Raw genomic sequence first — 26,071 nt, forward strand, 5'->3', positions numbered from 1 at the left:
TGCACGGATGATCTCACTGCACCATCCCAACGTCTCTGAGAGGCATCCCTTTTGAATGCAGTCTTGCCTTCCAAGTCAGGTTACCCCCGGAGCCCAGCACCTAGCTAGGAAGGCCATGAAAACTTGGCTGGGTTCAAACCCCTGGGTTTGGAAGTGGGAGGGCAAAAGAAAGGCTTAGGGGGCGTGGCCTCGACTTAGCCCCGCCCCCGGAACGCTGACGCCACACGAGGCCCCGCCCCTCATTGTCAGTCTGGGGGAGCCTGAGCAGGCGCCGGCTGCTGGGAGCGGAGCGCCGGATCCTTCGGCGGCGGGACCGCGGGCCGGAGCGGCAGAGGTGAGGCGGCGGCGGGAGCGCGGCCCGGCGGGCGGCCCGAGGGCTCGGCTTGTGTGTCGGGGGGGGGGCTCGGCCGGGGTGTCCCGGGGCGGCAGGGAGTGCGCGCGGCTTCTGGAAGCGGAGCCGGGAAGGGGAGGTCTCCGGCGGGCCAGCCCGGGAGAGTGTGGCCAGAGTTGGAGGGAGAGACTCAGAGATTTTTTTTTTTTTTTCCGGAGGAGGAGGGGGAGGGACGTTTCTGAGGAGACTGAGGAGACGCCGGGTGAGGGCGAGCGCGGCCGCGGCGGCGGCGGCCCGGGAGGCGTCGGGGTCCTAGCCGGGCTCCGCGGGGCGGCGGGCGGGGAGGAAGGAAGTGAGCGGACAGGAAGGGCCGCGGCCGGTGTGCGGGACGCGGCGCGCGGGGGACGCGGAGGGAGGCCCGCGGCGGCCCCGGGGCGTCCGCAGCTGTCGGCCCGGGCTGCGGCCCGCGCGGCTCCCGCCGGCGCGCTGCTCCGTCTCGCGGCCAGACCGCCGCGGCCCGGGAAGGAATTCGAGGCATTCGCTTTGTTTAAGTTGCCAGTCGACAGTCCCGAGGACTAATTAATGGTGGAATCTGCAGGGGCACTCGGGCAGCCGCCGGCCCCCTCCCGCCGCCGCCGCGGTGAACTTTCCGCAGCGCGCACCCCGCCCCGCGCGCGGCCCGGCGGGGAAGGGAGCCATGGCTTCCCGAAGCGCAGGAATGAAGTGCGGTTTCGGGAGCCGCTTTTGGCCTGCGGCTGGCGAGGCGACGAGCGAGGGGAAGCCGGCGTCCCGGGCACGGCACGGCGGGGCTGGGGGGTTCCGGAGCCCGGTGGGGACCTCTCCGAGGTGCCTGCGGTTTCTGCTAATTACCTCGCAGGAGCCTCCGCCGCCCGAGAAAGACCCATCTTGCTTTGGAGCATCTGTTTCTTCATCGCGTCAGCCCCTTTCCTAACACTGCAGAGCTTGTTGTGGCTTGTTTCGGAAATGCCGAGGCGGGTGCTCACACTTCGGGGTGGGAGAGGGGAAGAGAGCAGGCAACCCCCCATCCCCCTTCACACACCTCCAAAAGAAAAAAAAAAAAAAAAAAAAAAAATCTCCGCAGTGTTCTTTACCGGGGAGCTTGCAGATTCTCAGTCGCACCTTCACTGACTGGAATGACCTTGGGGGAAAGGATTGTGCTTCTGAGCGCCTCGTGGTGGCTTTTCTGTCCATTGAGGAGAAAATACTCCCTGGATCTCACTGCCGTTTGGGGGATATTTTTTGAGAAGTGGGGTTTGTTCAGGGTATTTCATTTTACCAACTGCTGTGGTTCTGGCTTAAAGATCTGGACTAGTGACAGGGCCGGGAAGAATTCAGATCACCTAGGAAGATTTACCAACCCCAGATGAGGGGAGGATATTTCCTTTTGGAAAATCTGTGCAGTATGTTCCAGATTGCCTTCTGTCACTTGTGTGCAGCTTTGGTGGCATTTCTGTGGTTAAATTCTGTAACCCCCATAGAAAATTCTTCTCTTGTTAGAAATAATTGTTTTGCACAGAATTTCCCCTTGGGGCAGATTAAGGTTTTGCTCAATTTACTCAGAAGAATTTTCCAGGTTTCTAAAATTAAATCACTTTTCTAAACATAGCAACTAAAGTTTGAAAAACTAGAAATAATGGGATGGGTAAGGGATGGATTGGACTATGAAGGCAGGAAGTGTAGGTTCACAGCTGACCATTCATTAATAACAAGGATTTTTTAAAAGATTTATTTATTTTTGTGTGCCTGTGTATGGGAATGTTCACATGAGTTCAGGTGCTCTCTAAGGCCAGGTCCCCCTGGAGTTGGAGTTATAGGCAGTTATGGTTCCGAGCCGCCTGACATGTGTGCTGGAAGCTGAACTTTGGTCTACTGGAAGAGCAAGAAGGGCTCTTAAACAGTTTCCCCTCTATCTAGATCCTATAACATGGATTGTTAATTAGCCTTCATGGTTTTTTTTTTTTAAAGCCTGAAGATCAAGAAAGGGAACAAATAATGTTGAGTTGCTACTCAATAATATTGCTAGGTGGCGAGTATATTATATAGTCTCAATAAGTCTGTGAAGTGCTAGTTGAAAAAAGTGAGGATCAGAATGTACACCTGACTGTTCCAAGCTCATGCATATAACCAGTAAGAAGTGGCTCTGGAATTTGAAATCAAGTCTATTTGTTCCACACTTACTTCCAATTGTATGCTGCCTTGGGAAACAAGAAAGTTAATTTCTAGATCTTTGAGTCAGCCCATTGGGTCACAGTTGGACCCTAGAGTGATGTCAGTATGCTCTGGGGGTGTTGATACAAAGGCTACATAAAAATATGTACTGTATACAGTCGGTACTTAATGCTTTGCTTATGTTGGAAACATTTGTATTAAAACAGTGATTGCCTAAGTTGGTTATACATTTCATCTATATAATAGACGCTGGTGGAAAAGGTGTAATGATTCTGCAGTAGAGGCTACACCATTAAGGTGACTTCAGGATCCAGAAATTGAAAGCTTTTCATGCAACAGTTTTGGGACAGTACCAACTAAGTAAAGCATGTTACTTGTAGGACTCAGATAATCCAACTTGAAGGATTTGTTATAAAATTTGATGCACATAATAGACACTCAGAGTAAATTTATTTGCTGAATGAGTATATTATATATTGTTGATATATAATTTATATGTGATATAATTGACCAATGTTAGGTATATAGTTTGAACTTTGACAAAGGTATAGTGTTGTATAATTGTGAAGTCACTACTACCATTATTCTTTTAAACTTTTCTTTAAGGAATTGATAACTGATTGATCCCAAGGAAGATTAGGAGGTTTCTGTGCTTAGATTTTATACTATGAGATCAGAATGAATACTAGAGAGTCTGTATGCCAACTTGGTAGGAAATAAGGAAATCTTAAATATTTAATGGTGCACATAAGAGAGGAAGTAGATTTTAGTTACTTCTAGGCCCAAGGATATATTTTTGCTAAAATTAATACTATTTAAAGTTTTATTAAGAGTAAAACTCTTTGAAGTGTAGCTTGTATACATAATAAATGCTTAAAATGTTATAGTTAACGTAACATGTCCACATAATACTTAAGTGTAGGGATGCTGTGGAATGGTTGAAAGTCTCACCTTCCCACCTGTAACTAATTTATCCTTAATGCTGATCTCTGATTTATTTTAGCTAACCTTACACAAAGGGGACGATATATTGGGTAGAAAACTATGGCTTGCTAGGAAGATGTCTGCTGATTTTTTTTCCTTATACTTCCTTGAGTTACTGAATTGACTCAGGTTGCTTTAGTTTAAGTCTCTCTGTATTAGGAAATGCCAAAACCTTCCTTGCAGAGCTTCTAGAATCTAGAAGAAACCACATTTCTACTTCATTATTTTCCTTTTTCTCTCTCTCTCTCATTTTGTTTCTGTTGTACAATTCTCCATTCTCATCTGCGAATTTCTCTGAGAATAGAAACTTTTGTTAATATCAACTGTTGACCCTCTCTATATATACTATTAGGAAATAATAATTAAATTAAAATACCCTCCAGACTACTCAACATTTTGGGTGACTGTAGGGAGAAAATTATAGTAGCTTACTTCATAGTTGTGAAGTAGTTATTATCCTCATTTTATACATGAGGGAGCTGAGCTCAAGAGCAGTTACTGCCAGACCCTGTGAGGGGCAGACTATGTATTTGAGGTCAGGCAGGTTGAAGCTTTATTCATTACACTCTGGTATATGGGGGGATATCTTAAAAGAATAAACTTGAACACACCATGTCAAAATTTGAGCTGCAATGTAGTGGGCATGCTGCTGCTGTTCTCGTCTATTCTCTTAGTTCCTAGAGATACCTCCTCAATGCTAAAGAATGTTCATCTTTTATTGCACATTTCCCTTCTCATACTCAGCATTTATTCTTTTTAAGTATAGTATTTTGTATTCATTTACTGTTTGGGCCACTCCTCTCCTTTATATGTGATCCAAAGTTTCCATCACTTAGTTTGTTATTTAAGAACTTCATACTTGGCCTTTGCCCCTCTCTTTCTGTTTTAAACTGGACAGTTTTATTTATCTGAGTTTTCAGACGGTCTCATATAGCCCAGGCCTCAGACTCACTGTGTAGCTGAGGAAATACTTAGTGTATGTGTTGCAGGGGATTGAGCTCAGGGCCTTGAATATGCTAGGTAAGTGCTCTGCCAATCTCCCCCTCTGCTTTGCAGACCAGACTGGCCTTGAACTTGCTATGTATCCCAGACTGGCCTTGAACTCATTACTATCCTGCTTTAGTTGCCTGAGTACTAGAATTATAGAACTATAGACATGTACCACCATGCCCTGACCAAGTCATATTTTAAGTGTGTGTTATTAAAAACTTGCATAAAACTTTAAAAACCTACCATACCTTTTTTTTGTTGTGTTTGTGGTACTAGGGATTGAACATGACATCACCTTGTATTTTGAGACAGTGTTTAAGTTGCCTGGCTTTAAACTTAAACTTACTCTGTCAACCAGGCTGACCTTTCACTTCTCTTTTTAAAGATTTATTTTTGTATGTGTTTAAGAAAGAAAATTGTGTGTGTGTCCATATGAATTGTACAAAGGCCAAAAGAAGGTATTGGTCTCTTGGAGCTGGAGTTACAGGCATTTGTGAAACCTTTTTAAGTTAGTGCTGGGATCTGAACTCTGGTATCCAGCAGCAATTATTTTTATCCTGTCGTTCCCCCCCCCCCCCAGGCAAGGTTTCACCCTCTAACTCTGGATGACCTGGAACTTTCTTTGCAGGCATCAAACTCATAGATCCACCTGCTCTGCCTCCCAAGTACCTGAGCTTATGTTGATTATCAGAGATCCTTCTCATCACCCTGTCTTGCTAGTCCTTTCCCGCTATTCCCTATCATTGGCTTCTGTTGCTTTTCTTCACTGGACCTATTATGATTTATAATGATACACCTGCTTGCAAGAGCATTACCTGTCTTCCTACTACACTCTATAGGAGCAAAGAAGTCATTTGTTTTGTTCTCGAGTGTATGTATCCCTAATACCTAGCACAGTATGACATGGAGTAAGTGTTTCATAAATATTTAATGATTATATCCCAAAGCAGAGTTTTCTACTGGGAAAGGTGCTGCTTGGTCTGTGCTTGTATAAGACGTTCTGATTAGATAACTGAAATGAGATACCAGGTAGTATCCCATTGGGATTATTATTATTCTTTGGTTTTTCAAGACAGGTTTTCTCTGTATAACAGCCCTGACTGTCCTGAAACTCACTGTGTAGACCAGGCTGGCCTCAAACTCACAGAGATCACCTGCCCTCTATCTCCCAGGTGCTGGGATTAAAGGTGTGTGCCACTGTCCCCATCTTGAATTGTTTTTTGATTAGTATTTTATTGGTCCTGTTGATAATGAAAATTCTGAGTTCTTGGATATTGTGACAAGTGCCTGTAATCTCAAAACTGAGATTGGGGTGGAGGCTGAAATGGAGATCATGATTTAAAGGCTAGCTTGGGCTGTATGGTGAGGCCATGTCTCAAACAAGCAAGCAAGCAAACAAACAAAAATAGGGCTAGGAGAAGTCTCAATGGGTAAAGCACTTGTCACACAAGCTTGAGGACCTAGGTTCAGATCCCCAGAACCTATACAAAGCCTGGCATGATAACATGCATGTGTAATTTCCAGTGCTCCTTCAACAAAATAGGAGGCAGAGATAGGAGAATCCCTGGATGCTCTCAGGTCAGCCAGCATGGATTCTGTAGGAGCAAATGAAACCTTGTCTCAAACAAGGTAGGAAGTGAGGTCTTAACACTCAAGGTTACCCTCTGACCTCCACACATACACAAGAACTCACATACACAGCTAAAACAAAAAACAAAGTAGGTGTTGAAGAGATAGTTTCGTTGGTAAACTGCCTGCTCTGAAAGCATAAGGATTTGAGGTTGTATTGCCAACACCAATGTAAAAGCCCAGCACAGGGGTGATAGAGATAGGTGGATCCCTGAAGCTTGTTGGCCAGCTGATTGATAAGCTGCAGATTTAATGAGAGACCCTGTCTCAAAATAATGAAGTGAGCTGGGCATGTGATACATACATACCATTAAAAAAAAAAATCCTAGTACTTGGGAGGCAGAGGCAAGCTAATCTCTGTGAGATTAAGGTCAGCTTGGTTTGTGTACTGAATTCCAGATCAGCTAAGAGCTACATAGTCATAGTGAGACTCTCTCCAAAAAGAAAGATGAGCAATTGAGGAAAGACAGTGCTGACCTCTGTCCTCCACTTGCACAAACATTTGCACATACTCACATGAACAAATATATACCCCCACCCGGACTCCCTCCCAAAAGAGAAAAAAAAATCTTCAGCTAGTCCGATCTGTTTAAATCCAGGAGGCTGGGGAGATGGCTCACTGTTTGAGAGCACTGGCTGTTCTTCCAGAGGACCCGGGTACTTATCCCAGCACCCACATGGCAGCTCACAACTGTCTGTAACTCCATTTATAGGGGACCTGGCACCCTCACACAGATGTAAGTGCAGGCAAAACACCAATGCACATAAAAATTAATTAATCTTAAAGCTATAGAATGTTGGTAAACTTTCTTGGTAGTTACTGTTTTCTGTATTAAAGGTGTAATAGTGTGTACATTCTTTGAGTCAGTTTGAGTGCAGATTAGCCTAGTAGACATTTTATAATTGAGTGATAAATAGAAATCTCTGCTTTAAGAGAGTTTAGTGGCATAGGACTGTAATCCCAATTGGAGGCTAAGGCAGGTGGTTTGTGAGTTAGAGGCTAGACTGGGCTATATAGGGAGACCTTTTCTCAAACAAAAATAAAAAAGAAACATTATAGTCTACTGATGGTCAAATCTTGTTTGTTCGTTTGTTTTTCAAGACAAGTTTCTCTGTGTATCCCTGGCTGTCCTGGAACTCACTCTATAGATCAGGCTGGTCTTGAATTCAAGAGATTCGCCTGCCTCTGCCTTCTGAGTGCTGGGATTAAAGGTGTGTGTCACCGTGCCCAGCTCCGATAACGTTTTTCTATGTGTGACTCCCTTGGTATAGATTATATTGTTTCCATTGTATAGATTCGAAAGATCAGTTTGCCCAAGGTGTCAGTGTCCAGCAGGAGTCCTAAATATACCTTTGAACACTACTATTCAAGTCAGAACATCAACTGTGTACATGAAAGATCATTTCTTCCTAGTAAACACAATCAATTCTTTGTCATCTTCCCTGGGATAGGAAGAATATCATTTTTAGATTTAAAAAAATTTTATATATTTTTTGAGATTATAATATAATTACTTCATTTTTTCTTCCCTTTCCTCCCCACAAACTCTCCTATATACTCTTCCTTGCTCTCTTTCACATTCATGGCCTCTTTTTTTAATTAGTTATTGTTACATACATACATTCATAAATACATACATAACCTTAAATACATATATGTGCCTGCTCAGTCTATATAATGTTACTTAGGGTTATGGTTATGGTTAGGGTCTTGAACTTGTGATCCTCCTTCTTTGGTAATCCAAGCAGTTGTGATTACAGGTGGGAGCCACCAGGCCTGGCAGGAATTTTTTTTTTCTTTTCCCTCCAAATTCAAAGTTTTTCTGTGTAGCTCTGGCTGGCATGGAACTCTGTAGACCAGGCTGGCCTGGAACTCGGAGATCCACCTGGCTCTGCCCCAAGTTCTGTAATTAAAGGTGTGTACCACCACTGCCCGGGTGGGAAATACTTGATTTTTGTGCTTTCTGCCACAGCTGTAAAGTAGAGCAACATGAGATATTCTTAATATAATTTGATAAGATTGGACATTTTTAAGGTCTTTTGACGCTTGATTGATGTCTAGGTTAACTAACACTTTTGAGGTTAGATTCTAAGTCAATTTGAAAGTAACCATAAAAATTTTGAGGGAGACTGGGTGCAGCTCAGTTAGTAGTAGAGTGCTTGCTTAGCGTGCTGGAGGCCCACACTTGGTCAGATTTCTCAGGAATGAATGCACGCATGCACACACTCACGCAAGATATGGTGCTGGGGTGTGGAGTGTGTGCATATCATGGCTGAAGTTCAATCTCCAATATAAAAAGAAATGTGATTAAAAAACATAGATGGGGCATAGTGAGACAGTTAAAGGATCAGGGAGAGAGACTGAAGAGATGCTAAAGAAACCAAGGATAAAATTTTTAGGTCATAATAAAAGTTAATGGAGTGCAATTAGTGATCTTGTGAGGTAACAGGAATAGTCTAGAAACATAGAGTTTGTGTTCAGGGGAGGAGAGAAGATGAGAACACTGAACTGACTTCACTTATGGCTTTGGTTAGTGTCACATCAGATTTTAAAAGCCAGGATTCACATATATCTGTTGTTTATGGTACTGGTTTTGTGTTCAACCCAGGGATAATTAGTATAGGACAACCAAAAGACAAAAGAAGTGCCACACATGGCTCTTAAACTTCTAAATGGGGAGACAGTGTTTAGTTTTGAAACAGTTCCTTAACTGTATTGAGCTGTGTATAAAAACCAAAACAAAGTATGTAGACTAGTGGCCCAAAAACCAGCCTCATTCAAGAGCTTATTTTTCCAAATAAGGACATGAAGATGAGAAGCATCTAATATCACTGTAAAAGATGGAACATTAAAAGCAGATAAGAGAAAAAGGTACCTTAGAGGAAAGCAGTTTTAAATAATGCATAATTCCCCTTATGGAAAATGTACATTAGTGTCCTTTGGAAGTCCGTTGAGAGGAGTGAATACAGTAGAGTCTGCTGTGCTGCTGATTTGTCTGGAAACGAGTCTGTAGTTTACTAAGTTTAGTCCCGGGACTTCATGAAGGCAGTTAGACCAAGTTCTACATGGTAGATTGAGTTAGTGGGACAGAAGAGGGTTTCAGAATAGGGCAATGCAAACCAAAGATACTGAGATTGGGGTAAACTTTGTGTCATTGGTGGGCTGGGGAAGACCTGTCTGATATAGTTATAGGCTATCAGGAGGTAAGATTTTTAACCAGTCTGGCAGTGAACAACATCAGTAGTCACATTGAAGAATTTAGGCTTGATCTTGTCAACTTTTGGGAGCCATTGAAAGTTTATAAATTAGGCAGTGACATGATCTAATTGGAATTATAGACTTATTATTAGGTGTTAAGTAGAGTTAATAGGAATTTTAAAATTTACTTCTTTTTAAAAAACAGATCTGTTTTTATTTTATGTGTATGGGTGCTTTGCCTGTATGTATGTCTGTGCATCTCATGTGCTTTGTGGTAAGAAGAGGGCGTAGGATCCTCTGGAATTAGAGTGACAGATAGTTGTGAGCCATTATGTAGGTTCTGGGAACCAAACCTAGGTCCTCTGGAGGAGCAGCCAGTGGTCATCTGGAGCCACCTCTCCAGTCCCTTGTTTCTTTTTCTTTTCTTTTTTCCATTTTTTGAGATACTTCACTGTGTAGCCTTTGGTGGCCTGCTATTTTTCAGTGTAGCACAGACTGGCCTCAAACTTGTAGTAAATATTCATGCTTTAACCTCCAAAGTGCTGGGATTACAAGCACATGCCACTATGCCCAGTCCTAGTTAAAGTTGATTTTTGTTTTTAAAGAAACTGGAATGTAAGGGAGTGAGGTATTTGGGGTGGGCATAGGAAGAATTAGAGGAAGGAAAGAGAATAGAGGAAATGATGTAATTATATCTTAATTGAAAAATTTGAGTGTGAATACTACTGAGGCATAAACTTAGGGGTGGAATGGAAAAATAAAGGGATATATTAGAAGACTCAATGGGATAAGAGGACCTGAGTGAACGTCCATGTGAAGAAAAGAACCAAGTGTGACCATAGTCATCTGTAACCCCAGCACAAAGAGCAGAAGACACGAAAATTAGCAGAAAAACAGTAAGCTCCAGGGTCAGTGAGAGATAGTGTATGAAGAAATTAGGCAGTGAGTGATAGAGTAGGGCATCCAATATGTGCCTCTGGCCTCTAATATATTACTGACTTGCTCATGTCCATATACATGCATGTGCTTATGCATAAGGACACACAAACACAGGGATATATTGGAGAGATTTTGTTGAGGGTAGAGATAGGACTAAATGACATAAATAAAAAAAGAAAAGAAAAGATCTGAGGTTGGTAAAACTGAGAATTGTGATTTTTTTTTAAGATTTATTTATTATGTATACAGTGTATTCTACTTGTACGTATTCCTGCACATCAGAAGAGGGCACCAGATCTCATTACAGATGGTTGTGAGCCATCATGTGGGTGCTGGGAATTGAACTCAGGACCTCTGGAAGAGCAGCCAATGCCCTTAACCTCTGAGCCATCTCTCCAGCTCCTAATTGTGATTGTTAACTGAAGTTAATACTTCAAATTCTTTGCAAGGGTTCTCACTGTGTGTCTCTGATCTTTCTGTTTCACTTTCCTCAGGGCTGGAAACCTCTATTCTCACCACACCTGGCTTCTTGTGCTTTTTTCCCCTTAACTCCACTCTGGGTAAACCGGAGGTGGGGGAGTGCGGGGGTGGGGGTGGGAACTTGAGAGAGTGGGTTGCGAAGGCTGGGTGCAGGAGTTGGTTAGGGGGCTGGACGGAGGGCTAGGGAGAAACCTGGTGTCAGGGAAACTCCCAGGAATCCACAAGGATGACCCCAGTTAAGACCCCTAGCAATGTTGGAGAGAGTGCCTGAACTGGCCATCTCCTGTAATCAGATTGGTGACTATCCTAATTGTCATTGCCTTTATATCCAGTAACTGGTGGAAGCAGATGCAGAGATTGGCATTGGACTAAGCTCTGGGAGTCCTCCTGAAGAAAGGGAGGAGGGATTGTATGATTGGGGGTGTGGGGGGGTGGTAGTCAAGGTCATGACTAGGAACCCACAGAGATAGCTGACCTGAGCTTGTGGGAGCACATGAACTCTGGACCAACAGTTAGGGAGCCTGCATGAGACCAACCTAGGCCCTTTGTATGTGTGTGACAGTTGTGTAGCTTGGTCTGTTTGTAAGGCTCCTAGCAGTGAGATCAGGACCTGTTCCTGGTGCTTAGCTGGCTTTTGGGAACCTGTTCCCATGCTGGATTACTTTGTCCAGCCTTTATACAGGGGGAAGAGCTCGGTCCTACTTCAACTTGGTATGCTATGCTATTTTTAAGCCCATGGGAGACCTGCCCCTTTCTGAATGGAGATGAGTGGGTGGATGGGGAAGCTGGGTAGATGGGAGTAGGGGGATTGGAGGAGAGGAGGGAGGGGAAGCTGTGGTCAGCATGTAAAATAAAGGAAAAAATGTTAATAATAATAATAATAAAAATAAAAAAGGAATATTTAGGTTCTTTGAAATCACCCTGGGATTAATCTGGAAACAAAAGGTTTTATTTATATTTATTCATTTTATTGTTATTTGTGATATTACAGATTGAACCTAGGGCTCACGAATGCTAGGCTAGGTAGGTACTCCACCACTGAGCTATATCCCCAGCTTAAAAAATTTATTTTCTTTTTAAATTATATGTGTGTCTATCTGTGTGTCAGTGTGTGCACATAAATGTATATATAACCTTGGAGATCAGAAGAAGGCATTGAATCACTGGAGCTGGAGTTAGAGCCATCAGATATGGGCGTTGGGACCCAAACTTAGGTTCTCTGTAAAAAAAGTATGTGCTCAGAACAACTGAGTTCTCTCTCCAGCACTGCCCTGTAGCACGAATCTTAAATGGTCTTATTAATAAGAACAAACCTGAAGCCACGTATTGGGGTGAATGCTGGAAGATCAGAGTAGCAGAACAAGCCACAGCCACCTCACCTTGCAAATTCCTCAGCTGATCCTGTTTCCTCAGACTGGAAGCCTCTGAGTCCTCATCCGAATGAATCTCAGCTGAACTGCTGCTCAAAAGCCTAAAAGCTTAACTAGCTCCTCACGCCTTAAATACCTTTCTGCTTCCTGCCATCACTTTCCAGGATTAAAGGCTCTTGTTACCACACCTGGCTGTTTCCAGTGTGGCTTTGAACTCAGACGGATCTCTGCCTCTGGAATGCTAGGATTAAAGGCATGCATGCCACCATTTTCTGGCCTCTATATTTAGTGGCTGTTCTGTTTTCTGACCCCAGATAAGTTTATTAGGGTGTACAATATTTTGGGGAACACAATATCACCACACTGTCCCCTTTTTTTTTAAATTTTAAATACTTATTTTGTATATGTGTATGTCTGTGTCTATATTGTGGTGTGTGAGTGGAGGTTAGAGGACAACTTCTGGGAGTTGGTTCTTTTCCTTCTGCCATATGGATTCTGTGCATTGGACTCAGGTCATAAGACCTGGTAGTGAGTGCCTTTACGTGCTAAGCCATCTGGTTGGCCCTTTAAATGTATTTTTTTTCAACTCAGTTTTCAGAAAAAAGGCAGCTTCCCAGGGTGTCAGATCCTCTGAAACTAGTTATAGACTGCTGTGAGCTTCCATGTAGGTTCTGGGAACAAACACGGGTCCTTTGGAAAGAACAGCAAGCAAGGGCTGAGCCATCTCTCCAGACCTGGGTGGGTTGGTGTCTCTCCTTTTATTTTCATTTCCTAGAATTTGTCCTGTGTATATTAGCAGCAGTGTAGCAATAAAATTTGGGTTCAGCTTGATTGCTTAGCTTATGATACTTATTAAACAATCTCCACTTTTGCTACTGCAGTATATTATATATCTACCATTTCTTTAGAACCTGCTGTATAATAGCTACTCAGCATGTTTAAGACTTGAATCTTACAACTGCCTCATGAAATAGGCACTATTATCCCTGTTTTACAGATGAGGAAAGTGAAGCCGGTGAGGTTTAAGAAATGTCCCTGGAGGAACTGTTAAGAGTTAGGCTTTTAGATTACTCTATTTTGAAGCCCAAGAGGTCACTTTAAGACCATCTGCATATCAGATATTTGTGTTACAATTCATAATAGTAGCAACATTACAGTTATGAAGTAGTAACAAAAATAATTTTATAGTTGGCGCTCATTACAACATAAAGAATTGTATTAAGGGGTTGCAGCATTAGGAAGGTTGAGAACTACTGCTGTATGTGTATGAAAGGGGGACTTAAAAAAATTATGATCTTGCCGGGCGATGGTGGCGCACGCCTTTAATCCCAGCACTCGGGAGGCAGAGCCAGGCGGATCTCTGTGAGTTCGAGGCCAGCCTGGGCTACCAAGTGAGCTCCAGGAAAGGCGCAAAGCTACACAGAGAAACCCTGTCTCGGAAAAAAAAAAAAAAAATTATGATCTGTCACTCTAATTCTAGTCATATGGCTTTCATTTATCTTTTGGATAATATTCCTTCTGTCTTTTTTTTGTAGGACTTTGAACAAATCTTGATTAAAAACAAATGTCTAGTTCAACAAACAAACAAATGGACATAAACAAACTGTTGATAGTTCAGCAAATTTCTAGTCTTGGCAAATTAAGTTAAAGAATGTTTCAGGGCCCAGTTTCTGGGAAAGTGGTTTTTGAAGATCATTCCCCTTGGAAACACTGGCCTGGGTCGTGCCCAAGACATAATGTTTGAGCTGTCCAGAACTCGCTTGTATGTCTTTCCATTCAAGCTGTACTCTGTAGCCACACAGTTCTTCCAACTTACCTGTCTTCATTTTTACCATTGAAAGTTACTCACAAATTGTTTACTGAAATTGCCTTAGTGTTAGAAAGCTCAGTCCCACTTCTTTACACTTCGTTATTATTTTAAAAAGAGTGTGTATGTGTGTGTGTGTGTGTGTGTGTGTGTGTGTGTGTGTGTGTGTGAGAGAGAGAGAGAGAGAGAGAGAGAGAGAGAGAGAGAGAGAGAGATAGAGAGGTATGTACACGAGTATAGGTATCCAGAGAAGGAGTTACAGGTGGTTGCAAACCACCCAGTATGAGTATTAGGAATTGAACTCAGGTCCAATAGCTGGTGCTTTTAACTGTGGAGCCATCTCTCCAGCCTCAAATTGCAGATGCTTAATCTTTCCTTCCAACATTCCCTCTGTATTCTCACTCATGCAAAATGAACCCTTTTCTGGATGAATATTCTTGTCTTGTTTTTGCTAGTTGAATACTCTGCAATGCATAGAATGGAGAAGGGGACAGTCTTCGCTTTCTAGTCCTTTGCTGTCCTCTAGACCCATCATTTAAAAAATTCCAAATATTCATTTTATGCAGTTTAATGATTGTATCATTCCATTTGCTAAGTGTTGCTCCAACAAATTAAGTGAAAGTCTATGATTTTTATTTTTCTATATAAGTTTTGTGTGTTCGATATCATAAAATTAAGTAAATGTTCTAAAAGAGGGTGCAAATAAGCTCTTTAAAAAGATTTATTTATTTTTTTCTTTTTTGTTTTTTTGAGATGGGGGTCTCATTGTGTATCCCTGACTGGCCTGGAACTGGCTCTGTAGATCAGGCTGGCCTGGAACTTATAGAGATACACCTGCCTCTTCTTTCTGAGTGCTGGAATCAAAGGTGTACCCACCATGCTTGGTGAGTAAATGATTTCTAAGAAGATAACTATTACTTTTTGGAGATGTTTTGTTGAGCTGAATATAGTGACTTGCAAGGTTACTTTACTAATCAGAAATGTGAATTTGGCTGGGGCTGTGAGCTCAGTGGTTAAACCCTTTCCTAGTATATGTTAGGCTCTTAATTGGATCCCCAACACCCCAAAAATAAATAATCAAAAAAATCAAAAAACAACCCAAGCACCTGCTTCACCCCCATAATGAACAAATATGTGATGGAGAGAAGGGAGAAAAAGAAAAGTGAAGCAGTTTGTTCTTGGTGAAGAGAGGTGGAACTAGAGCTGTGACAGCAGTGAGGAACAGGTCAATGTGAGGAGCCTGCACAGCCACCTGAGGCCATGGTGGTATCCACCCTAGGCAGCTCCCAAGATCCATGTCTGGGTCCATGGTCCTACTGCAGCCAGTGTCTATGTTGATGTCACTGGCCCGTGTTACCACCAAAGGCCATGTGGATGTCTGTGGTCTGGGCTGCCACTTGAAGACATGTTGATGTCCCGGTGGTATACTGAGCTGGCCCTGCCCTTCGGATGGCACCGGTGAAGATGTTGACTGACTAACTTAGCTACTACCCAGGCCTGGATTCAGGGCCTTGAGTTGGCCTACCCCAACTGTGAGCTGCTGCAATGTGTGAAGGAGCCGGTCCTGTGGAACCATAGCCATAGGACCTCCATGACTCTGGGTAACAGCAGGATATCCAAGAGGAGTTTTGGTGTAGCAGAAGCCAGAGGTCTTGAACCAGACCAATGATTCGTTGCAATGAACATTTGCAAGTAAAGTTGTTTGGGCAAAAGGGTATATAGTGCATGACATACCACAGCATATATAGGCTTCCAATGCCATTATGATGAAGGAACATGTGATGGAGAGGTGGGAAAGATGGAGGGACAGACTACGATGAAGGAGTATATGATGGAGAGGTGGGAAAGATGGAGGGACAGACTACGATGAAGGAGTATATTATGGAGAGGTGGGAAAGATGGAGGGACAGACTACGATGAAGGAGTATATGATGGAAAGGTGGGAAAGATGGAGGAACAGAATGGTACAAGTAGGGTGGAACTGGAGATGCAACAGCTGTGACTGGTATGAGAGAAGGCTACGATTGATAGAGGAGCTGGTCTGGGAGACATTTTTTTCTCTTTTCTTAAAAATTAAAATTTTTTATTTTCTTTTGGGGAGGTGACAAGAGTGGAGGGTGGATATAGAAAGACTGGAAAATGAGTGGGATTGGGGTGCATGATGTAGAATTCCCAAAGAATCAATAGAAAATTATGTTATTAAAAAAAAAAGAACCCCAACAGTTTATTCTAAGATAGTTCTCAGGGCTGGAGAGATGGCTCAGAGGTTAAAAGCACTGGCTGTTCTTCTAGAGGTCCTGAGTTCAATTCCCAGCACCCACATGGTGGCTTATAACCATTTGTAATGAAATCTGGCTCCCTCTTCTGGCCTGCAGGAATACATGCAAAACAGAACACTGCATACATAATAAATAAATAATCTTAAAAAAAAAAAAGATAGTTCTCAACCTTCCTAATACTGTTTAATACAGTTCCTCATGTTGTGATGACCCCCAACCTTAAAATTATTTCATTGCTTCTTCATAACTGTAATTTTACTACTGTTATGAATTATAATGTATCTGATATGCAACCCCAAAGAGGTTCGACCCATAGGTTGAGAACCTCTGTTCTAAGAGATAAATTTGCAGTAGTATTGTTACATGTAAGAAATATAAGAAGGGGCTGGAGAGATGGCCTAGTGGTTAAGAGCACTTACTGCTCTTGCAATAATCCAGATTCAGTTTCCAGCATCCATATGACAGCTCACAACTGTCTATAATTCCAGTTTCTGGGGATCTGACACCCTCTTCTGACTTCTTCGAGAACCAGGCATACAGGTGATATACAGACATTCATGTAGACAAACACCCAAACATAAGTAAATCTAAAAAAAGTTAAAAAGATATAAAATAAGTTGTGAATGCAAGATGCATATGTAAGTAGCATTATTGTATATATTGTAGTGTGTGTGTGTGTGTGTGTGTGTGTGTGTGTGTGTGTGTGTGTGTGTGTGTGTATACACATGTATAGCCCTTAGCATAGGCAGGCAATCAGTATTTAAGGGGATGGTGTGTAGCTCAGTGATAAGAGTATTTGTGCAACCTTATGAGGCCCTGGGTTCCATTTCCAACACTAACTCAAACAAGCAAACAAACAAAATTAAAAAATAGTGCCAGGGAATGGAGATGCTAATATTTGAAACCCAGTGCACATATACCTATCTGGATGATTTGATTGCTTTGGAGCAAAATTTTTAGATACTTGTTTTCATGGCGAATGGGTAAGAGGGCCAAGAGTAAAACTACAATTACTACAGCACTTAGCCATGTGCTGGCCACTGTGCTGAGTTTATAATGAACTTAATTCTTAAATTCTCTGTGGTATAGGTGTTATCCCTATTTTATATATGAGGACACTGAAGCACAGTCAATTGAACATATTGTCACTAAATGATATACCGTGTGTATGGCTTTCTGTGACTCCAGAGCCACTGATCCACTGATTGATGTAATTTATCTGTCTCATTTTAATTTGACTGAAAAAAAATGGTATAATGTAGTGGGAATAAAGTAGAATTCAGCTAGGAGTGGTAGCTCATTCCTGTAAACCCAGCACTTGGGAAGCTGATATAGGAGGATAGCATTATGAATTCCAGATCAGCCTGGACTACAGAATGAGATCTTGTGTCTTAGAAAATAAATTGTAGAATTCAAATATTGGTTGGATGTTCAATTAGGTTATTGAGTCCTAATCATGTGCCCATAATACACTAACATGATTTATATTACATGTGTATTAATTTAGTAGTATACCCAAATGTATTGACTTGCTGGCTTGAGTTTGAATTCCAGCTCTGCCAAGCAATGTTTGTGTGAACTTGGGAAAGGAGCTCTATTTCTCTTGGCCTTTACTTACTAGAAAAAGGAGGACAGCATGCCGGGGTGGTGGTGGTGGTGGTGGTGGTGGTGGTGGTGGTGGTGGTGGTGGTGGTGGTGGTGGTGGTGGTGGTGGTGGTGGTGGTGGTGCACGCCTTTAATCCCAGCACTCGGGAGGCAGAGGCAGGGGGATCTCTGTGAGTTTGAGGCCAGCCTGGTCTACAAAGCGAGTTCCAGGAAAGGCTCAAAGCTACACAGAGAAACCCTGACTCGAAAAACCAAAAGAAAGAAAGAAAGAAAAAGGAGGACAGCAATATCTTTTCATATGCTTGGTGAGAGGAATTAACAAGTTTATGCGAAGGGTTTAGAATGTCATGCAGTAAATAATAAATATTAGTTACTCCATTACGCTTTTGAGCTTTCACAGTACTTTAGTATTCCTTCAAATGATATTCCTGTGAAAGACATAGGGTCTGGAGTCTATTTAGTCCTATTTTTTCAAAAAATAACCCATGAAGGGACTTGTCTAAGTACAGAAGAACAAAAATGAAAAGGACTAAAATTTAAATGATTCTTAAATTCTAATCTGAAAGTGAATTGGGGGAGGTTTGGAATGAGTTCTGTAGTAGATAACTCTGTTGTATATGTGAGAGTAATCTGTGTTACTGTCCCCTTCCCCCTTCCTTTCAGGCTGGCAGAGGATGACCTTGAACTTCTGATCCTTCTACCTCTACTTATGTACACAGTATGGTTTGTGCCACTATGCTGTTTCTGTACTGTGGAGAATGGGACCCAGGGCTTCATGCATGCTAGGTCAGCACTCTGCCAACAGAGCTATGTCCTCAGTTTAAACTTGTGCTGTTTGGAATGAGAGGGAAGATCATTCCTAGCTATTCCAGCTATTTGATTAGTTTCCTACTTTCATAGGAGGTGTGGGGAGGATGTTGCTGTGTCATTCCTATATCCTATTCTAGCAAACTGAGAAACAGTGTTTGAAGGATCATTGACTTTTCTGAGCATGGGAAAACAGCTTACTTGGAGAAAAAGGTAAAATGATTGAGGACGTGAGCTACCTACCACTAGTATACCGTTGTGTTTTGTTTCCTGGCTTTCACTCTTAAACTGCTTGAACTGAGTTCTACTCTTCTGTGTTTTGTCAGTTTTCTGTAGCTTCTTCGAACTGTAGGATCCAAGTGCTTCTAGGCTTTTTTCTTTTTTTTCCTTTCCTTCTTTGGTCCCTCTCAGCTGCCAGCACATGACTTTGCTGCAGTGTGCGCTGCATGATCTCTGCAGTGCTGTAACTGGGTTCGGTTGTATTTGCCCTTTTCATTTCCATTGAGAAGATTTTTTTTCCCCGTTGCATCTCTTCCACGTTCTAGACTATAGAATTGGAGGCTTGTGGCTCTTGTGAAGAATTCAGTTGTAGGGTTTGTCCAGCTGTAGCTTTCTCTTGTGTCTTATACAATGCCTTCAGGAGATGTATGTGGTTATAGTAGTCTGTGTGAGAGGCTACTCCTGAATCGTTCACTGGCCATGCAGGGTGTGTAAGAATCAAAGCACATTGGATTAGGTTGATAATAATTGAGGGCAGGTGAAATAAATGGAAGAGAGAGCTTTAGCGTTGGGAGCCCTGGATTTAATCTCAGTTCTGCTTTTAATGCTAAATTCTAAGGAAAATTTAGTTTTCTTGAACCTATGTTTTTGACCTGTAAATCAGAATTCTAATTATACATAGTTCTTATGGTTGTTGGCAGAATTAAATGTGATAAGTTTATGGTCTCCATCAGAATGTATGGGTGTAGTCATGTGGACTGTTACTGATTTTTAGTAACCTTTCTGATGTTGAATTCCATGTTAAAATTGAGATATTTATATTTATTTCAGGTATATTGTAAAAATTAAATGAGGATAGATAAACAAATAGATTGTTTGGTACGTGAGTTTTTATCCACCACAGCTTTTTTTTTTTATGGTAAAAAAATATGCTTAGCACCTCTGCTTAGCTAAAACAATAGAAATAATATAGATAGTAGTTTTTGGAAGAAACAAAATGCTACCTAAGTATCTTGTTTAAAGTTTCTGTTTCTGTGATGAAACACCATGATCAAAAGTAACTTAAGGAGGAAAGGGTTTTTTATTTTTTTTGTTTTTTCCTGCTTACATATCCTTAATTACAGTTCACAGAAGGAAAGTCAAGGCAGGAACTCAAACTGGGCAAGAACCTGGAGGTAGGAGTTGATCCGGATACCATGGAGGGGTACTGCTTACTGGCTTGCTTCTGATAACTATCTCAGCCTGCTTCTCCCCCCCCCACCCCCCAGGGTTTCTCTGTGTAGCTTTGCGCCTTTCCTGGAACTCACTTGGTAGCCCAGACTGGCCTCGAACTCACAGAGATCTGCCTGCCTCTGCCTCCTGAGTGCTGAGATTAAAGGCGTGCACCACTGCTGCCCCGGCTCAGCCTGCTTTTTTATAGAACCCAGGATCAACAACTCAGGATGGCGGTGCCTACAATGGGCTGGGCACTCCCCCATCAAATCATCAAGAAAATGCCCTACAATCTTTCCTCTAGCCTGGTCCCCCCCCCCCCCCCAAGACAGGGTTTCTCTGTGTAGCTTTGCGCCTTTCCTGGAGCTCACTTGGTAGCCCAGGCTGGCCTCGAACTCACAGAGATCCGCCTGGCTCTGCCTCCCGTGTGCTGGGATTAAAGGCGTGTGCCACCACACCCGGCTAGCCTGGTCTTCTAAGGGTATTTTCTCAGTTGAGATTCCCTTCTCTCAGATGACTCCAGTTTGTGTCAAGTTGACACAAAGCTAGTTAGCATTCTCAAGTCATACCATCGCCAGCAGTTAGTCAGTACTACTTCAGCAATCTGTTTGGGTTACTTTAACTTTGCTAAACTAAATACTTGCATTTCTAGTTATATTTTGCTTACTTCTCATCATTTCTTTAGTTTTCTCTCAAGTCTAGTCCCTGTGAACCTCTGTGTGTGTATGTGTGTGTGGCTTGTGTGTATTTGCGTTCTTGTTTGTGTGTATGTCTGTTTGTTTGTGTGCATGTTCGAGAATGTATGTGGATGTGCAAGGGCCATGACTCATGTATGAAAGTCAGAGGACAACCTTTGGGTGTAAGTCTGCCTTTCCACCTTGTTTGAGATAGGATCTCTTTCATTCTGAGTAAGCCACGCCAGCTGGCCCCAGTGTTTAGATTCTTCTGTCTCCCGGTAGGTACACTCTGGGATTCTAGCTGCTTGCACTGCTGCATCTGGCTTTTATCTGGGTTCTGGGGATCTGAACTCTGATCATCAGACTTGCATGGCAAGTGCTTTATCTACTGAGCTATTTACCTAGTGTTCTCTGCTTTTAGAGAATACAGTTAAGTTCCATTTATTCTAAAAAAATCAGCTTAAGTTTCATCATGAAAGTTTTATGTAGACTCTTGTAGAAATTGTTTGTCACATTTTTAAATGTCATTATTACACACACATGGCACCAGTCCACGGACTGCACTTTCCCTCTCATTATCTTCCTGGTGGTAAGTTCTGCCTCCTTCCAACATCTAGCTTCGTCGCCATCATCTGTGGGAAACCCTTACTAGTCTGTAGTAGATTTCTTCTGTACTTTCCTCATCTGTTTTTGTTGTGCTTAACACATTGTGTTGTATTTAGCTGCTTAATTGTGTCTTTATAATAGACTACAAGGGTTATAGGAGTAGAGTGTTTACCTCTGTATTCCTACTTTACAGTGAGTGCATGGCTACTCAATACATTGAGACTTTGATGCTTTCACTTTGTGTCGATACTTTTATTTTTCCAACCTTAGAATTAATGAGTAAGAACTCTACTTGGATTTGTGTGCATGCCTAAAGAGAAAGAAAAGAGCTAGGTAGTTTGGCCTGTGCTTGTAGTCCCAGCTGCTCAGGAGGCTGAGCAGGTAAGAGTATCCCTTGAGTTTAGGAGTTGGAAACCAGCCTGGGCAACATAGAAAAGACTGTCTTAAAACAATAACTAACTCCTGTTCATATGTATGGTATGTAACATAATTCCCACACCATAAAATTCATCATTTTAAAGGTTCAATTCAGTAGTCTGTCCCTTCTTCCTCTCGCTTTTTTTTTTTTTTTTTTTTTTTTTTTTTAAAGATTGGTCTCACTGTGTGACTTTGGCTGTTCTGGCTATGTAGACCAGACTGGCCTTTAATTTACAGAGACCCATCTGCCTCCTGAGTTCTGGGATTAAAAGTGTGTGTCACTGTGTCCGGTTCTTTCCTTATCCTACCCACCCCCCCTTCTTTTCTTCTCTGCTCCTCCAGTCCCCTTGTGCTAGGGATCAAATCCAGGGCCTCATATTAGGCAAGTGTTCTGCCATTGAGCTACATCAATTTTTCTTCTTTTTGAGATATGACCACAGACGTACTCTATAGCCCAAGCAGGACTTGAACTTGGAATCTTTTGGCCCTAGGCCTCCTCAGCAGCTAGAGCAGGCCTGATGCTGTGGTCTTTAAAAATATATTTTCTGAGTTATGCAGCCATTACTACTATCTAATTTCAGAACATCTAATTTCCATCATCTCAAAAAGGAATCACATGCCCACTAGCAGTCACTCTGTTCTTCACCATGTTTCACTCTTAAACTATAAATCACTTTCTGTCTCTCTTGATTTGCTTATTCTGGACATTTCATATAAATGTCTGCTTTTTTCCCTTCTTGTCAACTCAGGCTTGAAAATGTTTGACCTCTTTGACTTGGTATAGTATTTTCTTTTAGTTTTGGGGGTGTTGTTTTTTATTTTTAGTTTCTGTGATAGGGTTTAATGTAGCCCAAGCCAGTCTTAAACTTGATTTATAGAGCTGAGGGTGACCTTGAACTCCTGATCCTCTGCTTTTTACCTTCCAGTACTGGGGTTACAGAGTGGACCATTAAGCTTGACTACTGTAGTGTTTGAAAAGATTTCTTCCCTATTGCAGTATGGATTGGTACTTATTTTTAGAACTAAATGTCTAATTTTATTGTATAACAATGCTTTTTGTGGGGCCAGGACAGAATCTTGCTATGTAGTATAGCCCTAATTGGCTTGGAATTATATAATTATGCCATCCTCAAATTTGTTGTCCTATGTACCTCTCTTCCTGAGTTCTGGTATTATAGACATGCCTGGTGAAAATTTCAATTTTGTTTCTTTTTTTTCCGAGACAGGGTTTCTCTGTGTTGCTTTGTGCCTTTCCTGGATCTGCTCTGTAGACCAGGCTGGCCTTGAACTCACAAAGATCCACCTGCCTCTGCCTCCCAAGTGCTGGGATTAAAGGTGTGCGCCGCCCCCGCCAGCACCCCCCCCCCAATTTTGTTTCTATTTTGGATTGTTTTTACTTTTTTTTTATTAGGAACTTCCCATCTCCTGGGTACATACCTAGAGATACAGGGTCCTACAGTCACTGTTTTATGTTTTAAGGAACTGCTGACAGCCTTCTCAGTGTATGTGTCATTTCTACACTAATAGTACAGAGGTTTCCATTTTCCAGTATTGCTGTAATGTATGTCTTCTTCTATAGCCACACAAATGGGATTTGATTTACTTAGCGATTAATGATATTGAGCTTATTTCCCTTTTTTTTTTTTAGTTTTTTTTTTTAATCCACTATGTATATGAATGCTCTATCAACTTTATGCCAGAAGAGGGCATCAGATCCCACTATAGATGTTTGTGAGCCACCATGTGGTTGCTAGGAATTGAACTCAGGACCTCTGGAAGAGTAGTCAGTGCTCTTAACTGCTGAGCCATCTCTCCAGCCCCCCTTTTTTCTCTTTTAAAGGCAAAGTCTTTCTACTTAGTTCACTCAGGCTGGCCTTAAACTTGTCTCAACATTCAGGGTGCTGTAACTAGAGTAGGCTCCCACTAACGGCCCCCAACTTTGTATTTTGAAGTTTCCTAAAGTGAAACAGTTGAGTAAGTAGTATTGTGAGAGCCCATAAGCCTTTCATACACATCAATAGTTCTCATGGATTTGTGGGATCCCTAAGGTCCTGTGAAGGAGAGTCAAAACTATTTTATTAATGCCAAGACATTAACATTTATTATTGTCACAAAAGCTAATGGTGAATAACTCTGCTTATGCCTTAGCTCACATCAAAAGAGCAGCATTTGTGTTGGTGATAATTATGCTCATGAAATATATGTTGCAAAATAAGAATTCTAGTTTCACTTTCAAATGTCCTTCATAAAACACTAAAAATATCAGTTTTATTAATATTTTGATCATTGAGCACATACTGTTTTTTTGTTTTGGGGTGTGTGTGTGTTGAGACAGGGTTTCTCTGTGTAGTCCTGACTGCCCTGGAACTCCGTCTGTAGGCCAGGCTGACCTCAAACTCACAGAGATCCCCCTGCCTCTGCCTCTCGAGTGCTGGGACTAAAGGTATGCACCACCTTTTAAGGTGTGTATCCAGGTGATGAGTACATACTATTTTATTTTGTGTGATGGAAAGTTCTTGTGAAGCTTTTCTGCCTATGTTAAATGAACATCAAGAAAACCATTACTGCAGTTGCTAAAGTAACATTTTTCTGTTCGGGAAACACCAATTTTGTGCGTTTTTTTTAAAATTTTTATCTATCTATCTATCTATCTATCTATCTATCTATCTATCTATCTATCTATCTATCTATTTATTTATTTTCGTTGTTCAAGACAGGGTTTCTCTGTGTAACCATCCTGGATGTTCTAGAACTTGCTTTGTAGACCAGGCTGGCCTCGGAAACACCAGTTTTATTTGAAAGGTAGTTAAACTGTTTAACTGATGTTCAGACTTAGACCTTTGGTTAACTTCATCTGGAAAATGAATGAAATGTAACTTGTTACTATAAAGGAAACTGACCGTATTTATTATCAAGGATACAATTTGAGCTTCCAAGAAAAAATTAGAATTATGGGTAACTTTTGTTTCTGGGAGCTTGGCAGCATATCCAACTTAGACTTGTTTTTAAAAGACGTTGGCAATATTAACAGGTTTTTTTTTTTTTTTTTTTTTTTTTTTTTTTTTTTTTTTTTTTTTTTTTTTTTTTTTAGCCAGGCAGTGGTAGTGCACACCTTTAATCTAGCACTCAGGAGGCAGAGGCAAGCCAATTTGTGTGATTCAAGGCCATCCTGGTCTACAGAATGAGTTCCAGGACAACTAGGGCTACACAGAGAAACCCTGTCTCCAAAAACCAAACTAAACCAAACCAAAAAAATCCCAGTGTGTTTTGATACTGAAAATGGAATGCACTGTGAAAGGTCTGTATTTTGTTTTGTTTTTGTTACCTTAGTGAATCAGCATTTTCAAATAACCAATATGAGCTTTTACAAAGGTAAAAGATTGATTCAAAGTGAAAAACTGGTCAAAGAATTTTAAGTAACAGAGTTTTAAAAGTCCATTATTAGGTTTTAGAGTCTACATTACAGTTAACCTTTACGAGCTACTACCTGTCAAGTTTTGGTACAATAGCAAAGAAAAATATATCTTAATTATCTTAAAAGGTTATTAAAATACTTTAAAAATACATTGTCTGAAGTAGGACTTTCTTCGTCCACTTCAAACAAAAGACGTTAAAATGGTTGCATAGAAAAGCAGTTTTTAGAGAGCAGCAGCCAACACTAGAGAGGGCTCGAGGACTGCAGTAAGACCGTTATTCTCTTCATCTGATTTTATTTTGCATTTGAAAAAGTTAGTTTTTATTAAAATTTGTTATTTCTATTGAATGTTATTAAAACCAATACATGTTTTTAAGGTTTTCTGTTTTAATTTTTATATACTATAGATAGATTAACCTACAAAAACAAAAGCTTTTTGACAGCTTCATTAATGATTTAAAGTAAAGGAGACATGAGATCTAAAAATTTGAGAACCATTGACCTAGATTCCATACTTGTTAATATGTTTGCTTTTTATATATACTCTTTTCCCAACCTGAAACATTTGGAAGAAAGTTGCATACATTATTCATTAATAACTAATAAATACTTTAGCATTCATATACTATTTTATTTTTGTTCATATCCAACTTACCCCTTGTTCTCTAGGACTTCTTTTGGTCCAAGATCTACCTTAAAGATCTTTTGTTATATTTGATTGTTATATCTCTTATTAATCTAGAGTTGGAGTCAGCAAACTTTTTGTTTAAAGGTGTAAGGATTTTCAGCTTTGTGAGCCTTAGAGTCTCTTGCTTGTTCAGGACTGATACTCCAAAAAAAGTTTAGCTTTAAGATCCCTGATCTAGAACAGCCTTCCCAAACTTTTGTGTGTCTCTTTAGCAGCATTTTGTTTTT

At 41.4% G+C, this 26,071-nt stretch overlaps 1 protein-coding gene across 3 annotated transcripts in view; it reads left to right on the forward strand.

Annotated features, from left to right (window-relative positions):
* Positions 1-242: 242 nt before the first annotated feature.
* The window catches only part of Luzp1 (leucine zipper protein 1), an 87,337-nt gene continuing 61,508 nt past the window's right edge, over positions 243-26,071 (forward strand). For 2 of the 3 annotated variants that reach the window (XM_037203085.1, XM_028875410.2), the window contains exon 1: positions 243-334. The gene's annotated coding sequence lies outside the window, so the exon portion shown is untranslated. The remainder of the gene's footprint in view (positions 335-26,071) is intronic. The other variant, XM_028875412.2, reaches the window with a different exon arrangement.

The sequence above is a fragment of the Peromyscus leucopus genome, chromosome 2 (genome assembly GCF_004664715.2).
Source record: "Peromyscus leucopus breed LL Stock chromosome 2, UCI_PerLeu_2.1, whole genome shotgun sequence".
NCBI lineage: Eukaryota > Metazoa > Chordata > Mammalia > Rodentia > Cricetidae > Peromyscus > Peromyscus leucopus.